The sequence below is a fragment of the Miscanthus floridulus genome, chromosome 6 (assembly GCF_019320115.1).
Source record: "Miscanthus floridulus cultivar M001 chromosome 6, ASM1932011v1, whole genome shotgun sequence".
In the NCBI taxonomy this organism is placed as follows: Eukaryota; Viridiplantae; Streptophyta; class Magnoliopsida; order Poales; family Poaceae; genus Miscanthus; species Miscanthus floridulus.
The window spans coordinates 25,690,172-25,701,657 of NC_089585.1; positions in this window are offsets into that span (position 1 = coordinate 25,690,172).

An 11,486-nucleotide genomic window follows, 5' to 3' on the forward strand; every position below is an offset into this window, starting at 1 on the left:
GTGGTGCGCATCGGCACCATGCTTTCCTCCAAATAGGAAAGCGCACTCGTCAACTTCCTCCACGCCAATAGAGACATCTTTGCATGGAGACCCTCGGACATGCTAGGCATTCTAAGAGAAGTCGCCGAGCATGCCTTGAAGATTAGGCTAGGCTCCATGCTAATGAAGCAACACCTGCATCGCTTTGACAAGGAGAAGCGTAGGGCCATCAACGAGGAGATTGCGAAGCTTTTGGCGGCCATATTCATCAAGGAAGTGTATCACCCCGAGTGATTAGCCAATCCCATTCTTGTGAGAAAAAAGAGTGGGAAATGGAGAATGTGTGTTGACTACATGGGTCTCAACAAAGTGTGTCCAAAGGATCTGTTTCCTTTGCCGTGCATAGACCAAGTAGTCGACTCGACCTCAGGGTGCGGAACCCTTTGCTTCCTTAATGCGTACTCTGGGTACCATCAAATTGTGATGAAAGAGTCCAACCAGCTCACGGCATCTTTTATCACCCTATTCGGATCGTTCTGCTATGTCATAATGCCGTTCGGTCTGAAAAACATGGGGGCTACATATCAGTGTTGTTTGCTCAAGTGTTTTGGGGACCTCATCGGGCAAACTATTAAGGCCTACGTGGATGACATCGTGGTGAAATCCAAATGGGCTGACCAGCTCATAGCCAACCTAGAGCACACCTTTGTGAAACTCTGAGCAAACGACATCAGACTCAACCTCGAGAAATGCATTTTTGGGGTCCCGAGAGGTATGCTGCTGGTTTTTATCGTCTCTGAGCATGATATCGAAGCCAACTGGGAGAAGATCTCGGGCATCATGAGGTTGGGCCTAATTCAGAACATAAAGGGGGTACAATGAGTTATAGGGTGCCTGGCCACGCTCAGCCGCTTTATCTCATGCCTCGACAAACGATGTCTCCCCCTCTATCAGCTTCTGAAGAAAGCTGACCATTTTGAATGGACGCCTGAGGCCCAGGAGGCACTTGACAAGGTCAAGCAACTCCTAATGAAGGCCCTAATCCTAGTCCCCTCGACCAATGGGGAACCGCTCCTGCTCTACATTGTGACCACCACACAAGTGGTCTACGCTGCCCTGTTGGTAGAGTGGGAAGAAGAGGGACACGCCCTTAAAGTACAACATCTCGTGTACTTCATTAGTGAGGTCCTGTCCGATTCTAAGACTCGCTACCCCAAAATCTAGAAACTCCAGTATGCCATCCTAATCACCAAGAGGAAGTTGCGTCACTTATTCGAGTCGCGCTAGGTGATGGTCATGATGTCCTTCCCTCTCAGCAAGGTCGTCCAAAACCAAGATGCCATAGGAAGAATCATGAAGTGGGCACTCAAGCTGATGGGTCAGGGTATTTTGTTTGCCCCTCGAACTACCATCAAGTCCTAAGTGTTGCTGATTTCATTGTAGAATGGACCAAGATCCAGATGTCGCTAGTAGCCGTCGACCAAGAGTACTATATGATGTACTTCAATGGATTGCTGATGAAGAAAGATGCTGGCGTGGGGCTGGTCTTTGTTTTGCCCCTCGGGGTATGCATGAGGACATGGTTCGCATCCATTTCCCTACCTCCAATAATGTGGCTGAGTATGAGGCACTCATCAATGGCTTACGCATCGTTGTCGAGTTGGGCATCTGACGGCTTGAGATCTAGGGTGACTCCTAGCTGGTCATCGACCAAGTCATGAAGGAGTCAAGCTGCCGCAATGCCAAAATGGCTATGTATTGCCAAGAAGTCCGCTAGCTAGAGGACGAGTTCGATGGCCTTGAACTCAACCACATCCCGAGGTGGCTCAATGAGCCGGTCGACATGCTGGGGAAAAATGGCATCCGGCCGAGAGCCGGTGCCGATGGGCATCTTCGCTAACAATTAGTACAAGCCCACGGTCTGCCACGAGGAGCCAGAATAGACCAGTGATGGGCCACCTACCCTAGGCTTGGAGGCTAATCAACCATCGGCTCCTTCCAACTCTGAAGTCATTGGAGGACGCCTTACCTTGACTAGACTATCTCCTCCATGAGGCGCTACCGATGGACAAAATGGAGGCTCGACGGCTCGTGCATCTGGCCAAGTCCTTCACCCTTATTGAGGGGGAGCTCTACAAGTGAAGCCACACCGAGATCCTACAACGCTACATCCCCATCGAACAAGGGAAGTGGATGCTGAGAGATATCTATGGTGGGGTCTACGGGCACCATGCCATGCTTAGGACCCTAGTCAGAAATGCATTCCGACATGGCTTCTATTGGCCAACCATAGTAGCCTATGTTGAATAGATCATGTGCACCTACAAAGGGTGTCAATACTACACTTGACAGACCCACCTGCCAGCCCAAGCACTCCAAACAATCCCCATCACGTGGCCATTCATGGTCTGGGGCCTCGATATGGTTAGACCTCTCAAGAAAGTGCCCGGGGGCTATACGTCCTTGCTTGTCACCGTAGACAAGCTTACAAAGTGGATAGAGTCTTGACCAATCTCCGTGATCAAAAGTCTGAGCAAGCCATGCTGTTCTTCCTTAACATTATCCATCGCTTTGGAGTCCTAAACTCCATTATCATGGACAACAGAACACTGTTCATTGGGAAAAAGTTCCTCCAATTCTGCAATGAATACCACATCCGCGTTGATTGGGCCACCGTGGTGCACCCCCGCACGAATGGGCAGGTCGAGCATGCGAACGATAAGGTCCTACAAGGCCTCAAGCCTAGGATCTTCAACCGGTTGAACAAGTTTGGCGGACGATGGGGCACGGAGCTCCCCGCGGTGCTCTAGAGTCTGAGGATGACCCCAGCCGGGCCACCGGCTACACACCCTTCTTCATGGCCTAAGGTTTCGAGTCTATCCTCCCAACCGACCTCAACTATGGAGCGCCAAGGGTCTGGGCGTATAATGAGCAGGGAGCCGAGGCGTCCCTCGAGGATGCAATGGATCAGCTTGATGAAGCACACGACATTGCCCTCCTCCACTCAGCCAAATACCAGCAAGTGTTGCGCTAATACCACAACCATAGGGTGCATGGTCAGGCCTTCAACATTGGTGACCTAGTGCTCCGCCTCATCCAGAACAACAAGAACCGCCACAAGCTCTCTCTGCCATGGGAGGGATCGTATGTCATCGTAGAGGTGCTCAGGACCATCGACGACGAAGTCTTTGTCAATGCCTAGAACATCGAACAACTATGTCACTTTTACCCCTAATCTATGCATGTACTTATGAAAATTAAGAATGACGTTTCTAAAATGAAAACACTTTATATTATCGATTTCGCTTTTGCCTCCTCGATCTTTAGTGACACCCGACCCCAGCAATGGCAAGGGGTCGGGCCTCACTTAGGGGCTAATAAGAGCATACCTATTCAGAAACAATAGCTATGCCCGACCCTTTCTCACGTTAAGATCTAGAAGCAAGGGGTGCAGAAACAAATGCTGAGTAAAACTAGTCGGACTGCAAGAAACCTACGCCCTAGTGGCTATGGCATTTTTGCTCACTAGAGTGATTAGAGTTTTTTCGCCCACACCTCGAGCTTTACAGTCTTAATAACAGAAAGGGTCAAAATGCATTAACCTTTTTATACATAAAAAAGGGAGAAGTGCCAAAAGTTTGTTCGGCCATAACAAAAGTTAAGAACTTGTCCACTTGTTATAAGTTCGCCGCCTGGCTTATCTAACTAGCTAATTTTTTAGGGGAGACAATCTCATCCTCTATCTTGGTAGATAAGTCATGTGCCAGAGGGGCTACCTCCTTCTTGATGTCCTCTAGCTTGGCATCGAAGTAGACAGGCACGAAGCCCTAGCTTATTGTCTCTAGATCGATGTTCTCGTAATGAGAATGGGCAATCGCAAATGATCGGTGAACGTTGAAGAAAAGCGCTTCCCTTGTGATCTCATGTGCTCAATCCATAATTCGGATGACGTGAACCATGTACGAGCTCGTCTACTGCTCTAGGGCTAGTTCAAGGTCATCAAAGACTAGCTAGACGGCAATGCGCAGGGCATCATGCTCATCACTCTCCTTCAGGAGGGAGGCCTTCACCTCATCGAGCTCCTTCTCTAGGTCATGGCTCTTCATCACCTCCACCCCAAGCTTGTCATTGACACCTATCCAAGTCATATACCAACCATGTCAAAAGTCCTACCACATATCCCAAAAAAGAAAGACAACAAGGGAAACCGAAGGCTTACCGTCCATGTCCACCCAAAGCCTACGCACCTCATTGCGCTGCCAGGAAACCTCAGCCTCTAGGCGCCGGACCTCTTCCTGGCGTTGACCGACCTCCATGGTGAGCCTGGTGGACACGCCCTCGACTACAACCTTTAGGTCCCTCTCCCCCTCAAGCTCACCCTTGAGGAGGTCAATCTACTGCTGGGCGTCGACGCGCTCCTGGTGAGCCAAGTCATGCTCCATGTGGAGCTCCTATATGGCCCAAAGCAAATCATCCCGCTCCTTCCATAGCTACTCGGCCTCCATGGTGTCCATGCGCACCCTCTTGATTAGGGCCATAAGCTTCTCCCTAGCCTCATAGGCATCATCGCGAGCATCCTTCTCCCTGACTTGAAGGTTGGCCAGCTCCTAGGCGGCGGGGGCAAGCTCAGCCACCTCCTAATGGGCGACAGCAAGCTATGTGGCCAGCTCCTCACTCCACCATGCCTCCTCAATGAGGAATTGGGACTTCTCCTAGCTGTGGACAATAAGGGACTATGGAGAGGACAAGACTTAAAGGCACAAAAAGGGAAAACGAGGGTTGAAAGCACGGTCATATCATACCTGGCCAACTAGGGCGACCATGTCATGCAGCAAGCTCAGCATGGTGGTCAGGGCATGAACTATGGTCCCAAGCTTCATGTAGACACTCCCCTATTCCCTCTCCTCTACCACGTCATCGAGGGCAACCACTCGGACCAGATACCGGGATGGCTCCGTGTCGATCCCAAGCAGCGTCGACCCCTCTGGCGGTAGCAACTCCTCTAGAGTGGACCCTCTAGAGATAGAGGGGGTAGGTGACATGGATGCGGAGGCCTTCCCCATCGCCACATCCACTAAGGATGCCTCAGTTGCACCCTCTTCCGTCTACCCCGCCATGTGCATGGCCACCCACATGGGCGATGGCTCTGGCAATGCCACCTCTGCCTATGATGTCGTGGCCACACCCAGCCATGCCACGCCCGCTATGGGTGTCCCGAATGTGCCCTCCTCCATCTGCTCTCCCATGGATGCAGCCATTAGCTGCGCCTCCCCGGTCGACGCCGTGGCCGCCCCAGCGCCACTCCCGCTCACCTCCAGTGTAGCACTAGCTGGCTCCTGGTGCATCTGTTGGAGGAGGTTCTTCTTTGCCGCAAGCCTTAGGAGAGTCCTATGTCCTCCGACACTGTAAAGGATTTGACAACCAGTTTACCATAAAAATTTGTTAGAACAAAATGACGAAAAAACTCTTGACTCACCTCAATGCCATCGGACGATGAAGCTTTGGGGCCAATCTACCTGACCTTGGTTGCTCCTTATTAGTACGTTGCTGCTTTGAGCCCTCCCTCTGCTCGAAGGGTCTGGTTGGAGCAGAGCGGCCAATTCCCACCGACTCTAGGGGCATCGCGGGAGGCCCAGATGAAGCAGGGCGGCTTGATTCCACCAGCTCCTAGGGCACATCCTTCTCCTCCTGCCCCGGGCATGCCATGGGAAAGGCCCTGCCTATGGTAGAGACTGATCCTCATCCCCACCGCCTAGCTCATCCCATTGGACGGGCGACCTGAAACCGTCCATGCCGCCTAGCTCGTCCCATTGGATGGGCGACTCGGAACTGTCGCCTTGTTCTTCTTCTTCTCCTTCTTCTTCCTCTTCCTCCTCCGAACCTTGCTGCCCCTTTCCTCGGTTTAGCCTCGCCTACTGCTTTGCTCGTTGCCTCACCCCCTTGTCTTCCTTATCCTTCTTCCTCCACTCATCTACGACATGGTTCACTGCCCTCATGGCCGCGTGCTCCAGTAGCAGTGCGACAGAGGCCCGAAGGCCCAAATCATATGGCAGCTTGATAAAGCCTGGCTCCTACCATATCACAGGATGTTATGAGATTGGGAACATAGTGTTGGACTCATCCATCACCTCCTATATGCGCTGCATGACCTTGTTGTTGTAGTGCAGACCCTGGGCGAGCGTCGTCCCATCGAGCTACATGTCGGGCGTCATCCCGTACAACAGGAGGGCACGCGCCATTAGCGGCGCCACCCTCCTCGGGTGATATGCCCCAATGACACTGGCCCTGTGATAGACTTGAGGAGACGCACATCCTCTTCTTTTCCTTGATGGGTGCCTCTTTGATCAAGTGGCGGAGGAACAAGGAATTTTTGGTGGCGGTGGAGAAGCGAAGGCTACGGATCTAGGGTGCTAGTGGCGGATTAGCAAAGATAGAAGATCTAAATGATGGTAGCAGAAAGGCAAAGAAGGCAAGGTTGCGGTTTAGTATGATGAAACATGAAGGGGGAGCCCACTATTTATAAGATGGGGTGAAGCGAGAGGCGAACCGTCTGCCTAGATCTATGAACCCACCATGCCATGTCACATCGCCTCTTTGAGAAACGTGTGCACACCACCTCTAGCCGCTCCCTCAAAGGACGCACTAGATGATGGTTCTCCCCATTCGATGGGCCGAGAACCTCCATAGGTAAGGAGGAATACAGAGCTAAAAATGCTCCCATGGCCCATTCAGGCCTAGGAGTTTGAAGGTTGGCCCATTCATGGGTTCACAACTGCTCTGGGTGCCTTTAGATTGAGGTGTGGAAAGGGATGGGCCTGCTAGCGGCTAGTACCTAGGCATGCAAGCGCTGTAGGCATCTTGGCCCACGTTCGAGTCTTGGTCAGTTCACTGTCCATGGTTTTTCCTCAAAGAAAGGTAGTGAGCCCTTGGGACCGGTCGAACAGACCCATGAACTATATGGATTGGCTGCTAAGAATCTAGAGTTGGTCACCAGCTGACCCATGCTGGACCCCCGCAAACAAGAAGCCGAGGCCCCATTCAGACTAGCCCGTTAATAGCTCACCGAGCACCATGATTCGTCCATCGAGGAAAACATGGCACGGCTCAGCCCCTCTGTTTTATTGAAAAAACATTTGAGGGAGGATGATCACAAGACAAGCTACCCCCTTGACCAAACCCCTGCTACCTGTAGGGGCTCGATGGAAGTTGGACCGCAAGGAGACTAAATACGTGGTCATAATATGATGGCAGTTGATCGGATCCTAGGGAGGGATTGGAATCAAGAGAAATCTTTTCTGGGCCCCTGAATCCCATAGCTACATTTTCCCAAGGAGTCCGATCATGACAGAAGGGAATCACAGCCCACCAAGGCATCCTACAAATAGTAGAAGATCGAGGCCCTCGAAGTCCCTCTATCCGAAAAAGCTTAGAAGGAGTATCCCACTCCTCCATAGGCTCAGGGGCTATTATCGGGTATCAGTATTAGAGATACCTAAAGAGGGGATCTGAGGACCATGAATGATGACTCGCCTAGATAATGAAGAACATATTTTAGTCTCGACCGACCTCGAAGGAACGATCTATGTCTCGCTCGATCCTGAGGGCACGAGCTCCGTCTCGCCCGACCCCTTAGGCACGGGCCCCATGTCGCCTGACCCCAAAGGTACGTGAGTCATCTCACCCAATCCCTTGACCGGACCCCTACTATGCATGGGGCTCGAGGGAAGTTGGACCGCAAGGAGACCGAATACGCGGTCGCATGACGATGGCGGATCGATTAGATCCTTGGGAGGGATCAAAATCAAGAGAAATCTTTTCTAGGCCCCCGAATCCCACAACTACATGTTCTTAAGGAGTCCAGTTGTGATAGAAGGGAATCGTAGCCCACCAAGGCATCCCATGGGCCACAGAAGATCGAGGCCCTTGAAGTCCCTCCATCCAAAAAAGCCTACAAAGGAGTATCCCAGTCCTTCGTAGGCTCAGGGGCTACTATCGGGTATCAGTATTAGGGATACCCAAAGAGGGGATCTGAGGACAGCGAACGATGACTCGCCTAGATAATCAAGGACATATTTCAGTCTTGAACAACCCTGAAGGGACGGTCTCTATCCTGCTTGACCTTGGGGGCATGGGCTCCATGTCGCCCGATCCCTTGGACACGAGCCCTGTGTTGCCCGACCCCAAGGGTACGGGAGCCATCTTGTGGTAGAACCGCCTAATCTAATGCCTCCTAGGAGTGCTTGTCTTCCATTAGACACCAAGCACACCAAGGATAACACTAAATTACTCAGTTCTGTCGGGCACAACCCAGGGGAGAACCCGAAAATCCACAATTTTACATCAAGATCACAAATGAGAGGATAAAGCTTACATCATTCTTAACCATTTCTTACATCACTTTTAATACAACATCAGAGTATAATATTTATTATGATAACAACAGAATATAAACATGTGATCAGAATTACAGTGGAAATAATTATCTACTCATGGCATGATGAAGCATTGATATGTAAACTATGACAACATATTATAGACTTCCATTTATAAAAATATTTAGTGAGAGTTATAAATAAAAACTATGATCATAGCATAAAGGAAATTCTCTCTGAGCCTACCAGGAGGAATCCACACACAAAGGTTAGCTCTAGCCTCCACCTGTCACCTACAACAGGGGGAATAAAACCTTGAGTACTCAATTGTACTCAGCAAGACTTACCCAATAGGAGGAAAGAAAAGACTCCAAGGATATGCAAGGCTATCTGGCTTGTGGGTTTATTGCATCTGTAGGAGCATTACTAAAAGTGCATCCTTATATTTGATTTTTATTAATAGCCGCATTAGTTTATTAACTAACCATTCTATGTAAGCACCTGTGCTACTTTCAAGCAGGTGGTAAGCAATCAGATTTCCTTTTTTCATTCCATCTTTCATCTTTCAGTTCTTACTATGATGCTAAACCATAGACAAGCCGTACCAAATTTCCCAGTGATTCATGAATTAATGCCCCCAGCTGGGTACCCTGAAAACACATGCCCTGCTTTTCCCAAGGCACTAGCAGGACCAATCCATCACCCTCCTATCCTAGGTGTCTAGGTCCCCGTCCAAACTAGGACTCCAAGCCCCTGCCCCTGAGTCCCGGACTCAGCGCGGTGCAAGGAGCTCCTAACCTAAAAACCACCAAGACAGTCATCCCAGAAAGTGCCGGATCCATGATAAGAGAGCAATAAGTCTTCCAAGCACCCATACCCATGTATGTGCTTAGGATAATAAGTCTGTGACTTGCCTAGAGCCTTATGCAATGGCCGGTCCTTAACCGACATGAACAGAGAAAGCAGTGTAACCAAGCCATGCCTCGTATCCACGGCGACACAACCTCTTATACCCACCAATACCCAAACCATATCCCTACCCGGTCACCATTTTTCCTTTCCACCATTTATATTTTCCAAGTGATAATAATCCAATAATATGTTTTCTATCTCTCGCGAGTGACAACCATCACTCGACTTCTACCGGAGTCCTGTAACATAGCAAGCTACACGATCCTATCATACTAGTAAGACTCATAGGATAAGATATATATATATATATGCGAGTGGATTTCATTCAACTCCTTAAAACTTAATGCACAAATATAATTTAAACTACAGAAAAGTAGGGGTTATGCACCAGGGCTTGCCTGGGTAAGATATATATTAAAAAGTTAGTATCTGCGTCTTCAGATCATCCACCATCATCTGAATAGAAAGCCCAATGCATCATCTCATTGAGAGAGTACCATTACACCCTCTATGGATTCCCAATCATCCTTCAATTGATCTGTTGATCCATCATCGTACCTATATGATATGCAATGCGATGCAATGCAAAGACGTAATTAATCAACTGCAATCGTGACTCATAAAATATGATTTACGCCTTTCAAGTTAACGAGCTAGTTCTAACAACGACCATACTTAGGCCACATATCCATGTTGTCGAATAAGACGCTATTTCCCAACAATTATTTTAGTTACATAAACCCAAGTTGTTTCTTTATTTCTTTCTATCGATTTAATCATTATTCGGAATAGGGCATCATTATCTATCTAGTAAACTAATTATTTTGGAGCTACAAAAATTACAGTGAGTGGCTAATAATATTAGTAATTTGCTGTAAAATTTTTAGAGCTAACACTATCACCGATTTATCATGGAAATTCCTACAAGTTCATATTTTTACAATATTAAGTACCTCTAATTAATTATATAGCTTCCAAGAATATTATCAAACTATGTGAACAAAATATACTATTAGATAGATCATGATTTTAGAAACTTAACAAAACTAGTTTGATATTTTTATGATTTTTCAATGATTTACTACAATTTTTACAAGTTATTTACGAAACTAAATTAACAATTGCTTTAGAAATCTAAAAGGGCCAGTGGCCATCAGATCGGCCCAATGGATACACGGCCCAGGCGCACAACGACAGACGACCCATAGATGTGCAATCAATGGGTGGCCCAAAGGCATGCGTGGCAGGTCAGCCTAGCGCAGGCGCGATTATCAGCGGCCCATAGACGCGCGGCAGGCCTGGCAGCGTGGCGTGGCCTATTGACTAGGTGGCCCAGCAGGCCCACGCCAACAGCGCCAGTGGCCCAGGCGGCAATGTAGGCCGGCCCAGGTGGGTAGGTGGTGCGGCATATTTGCGGAACAACCCCATACTATTTAAATTTACCCTGTAGTCCAACATGTACTATTCATATGAGTCACATATTTTGTAGTAAGGACCCTGTATAACATTTCTTCTTAGATTCTCACCCATCTCACCTTCCTTCCTTTCCCAGGAGTAGAGCGCACGGAGCAGAGGAGCAACCCATGGGCCCCTTCAACGGCTCACCGGTGGCGGAGGTGAAGCGGGGCGGTGCAGGAAGATGCGTGGACGACGGCCGAACTCGGGCGCGCTCGCACAAGTGGTGACTGTGCGACAAAAATGGCCACGGTTCGGCTGAAGGGCGCTCGGAGCAGTGGCCACGGTGCGGCCGCATGGAAGGCGCGGTGCAGCGGTGGCTACGCAGGAGAGGCTCGGCTGGGGAGGAAAGGCGCAACCAAGAGGCGACCCTCGACGTGGTCCTCCACATGGTGGTGTGGTGAGGCAGAGTTGCACATGGCCACCCGAGCCCAGGCGCACATGCAGGGAGGCTGGGTGACTGAGCAGCGGTGAGGCGGTGGCCGAGCTCGATGCGAATGGACCAGCGAGGCACGATGGCTCAGCAGGGTGCGGGCGTGCAGGGCAAGGGCGCGAATGCCAGGGCACCGAGCATAGGGGAGGAAGAGGTGCATGGCCGATGGGGCACCGACGCGTGGCATGCAAAGAGCAATGGCGCAAGGCTAAGCAAGGCGAGGCAGAGCCGTGCGTGGCTCGGTGAGCGGTGGCGCTCCTGGGTGCGGTGGTCGTGGCTTTCTGGAAAGACGCAGCACATGAGAGGCAACGGCCATGGGGCTTTATGCACTCGCA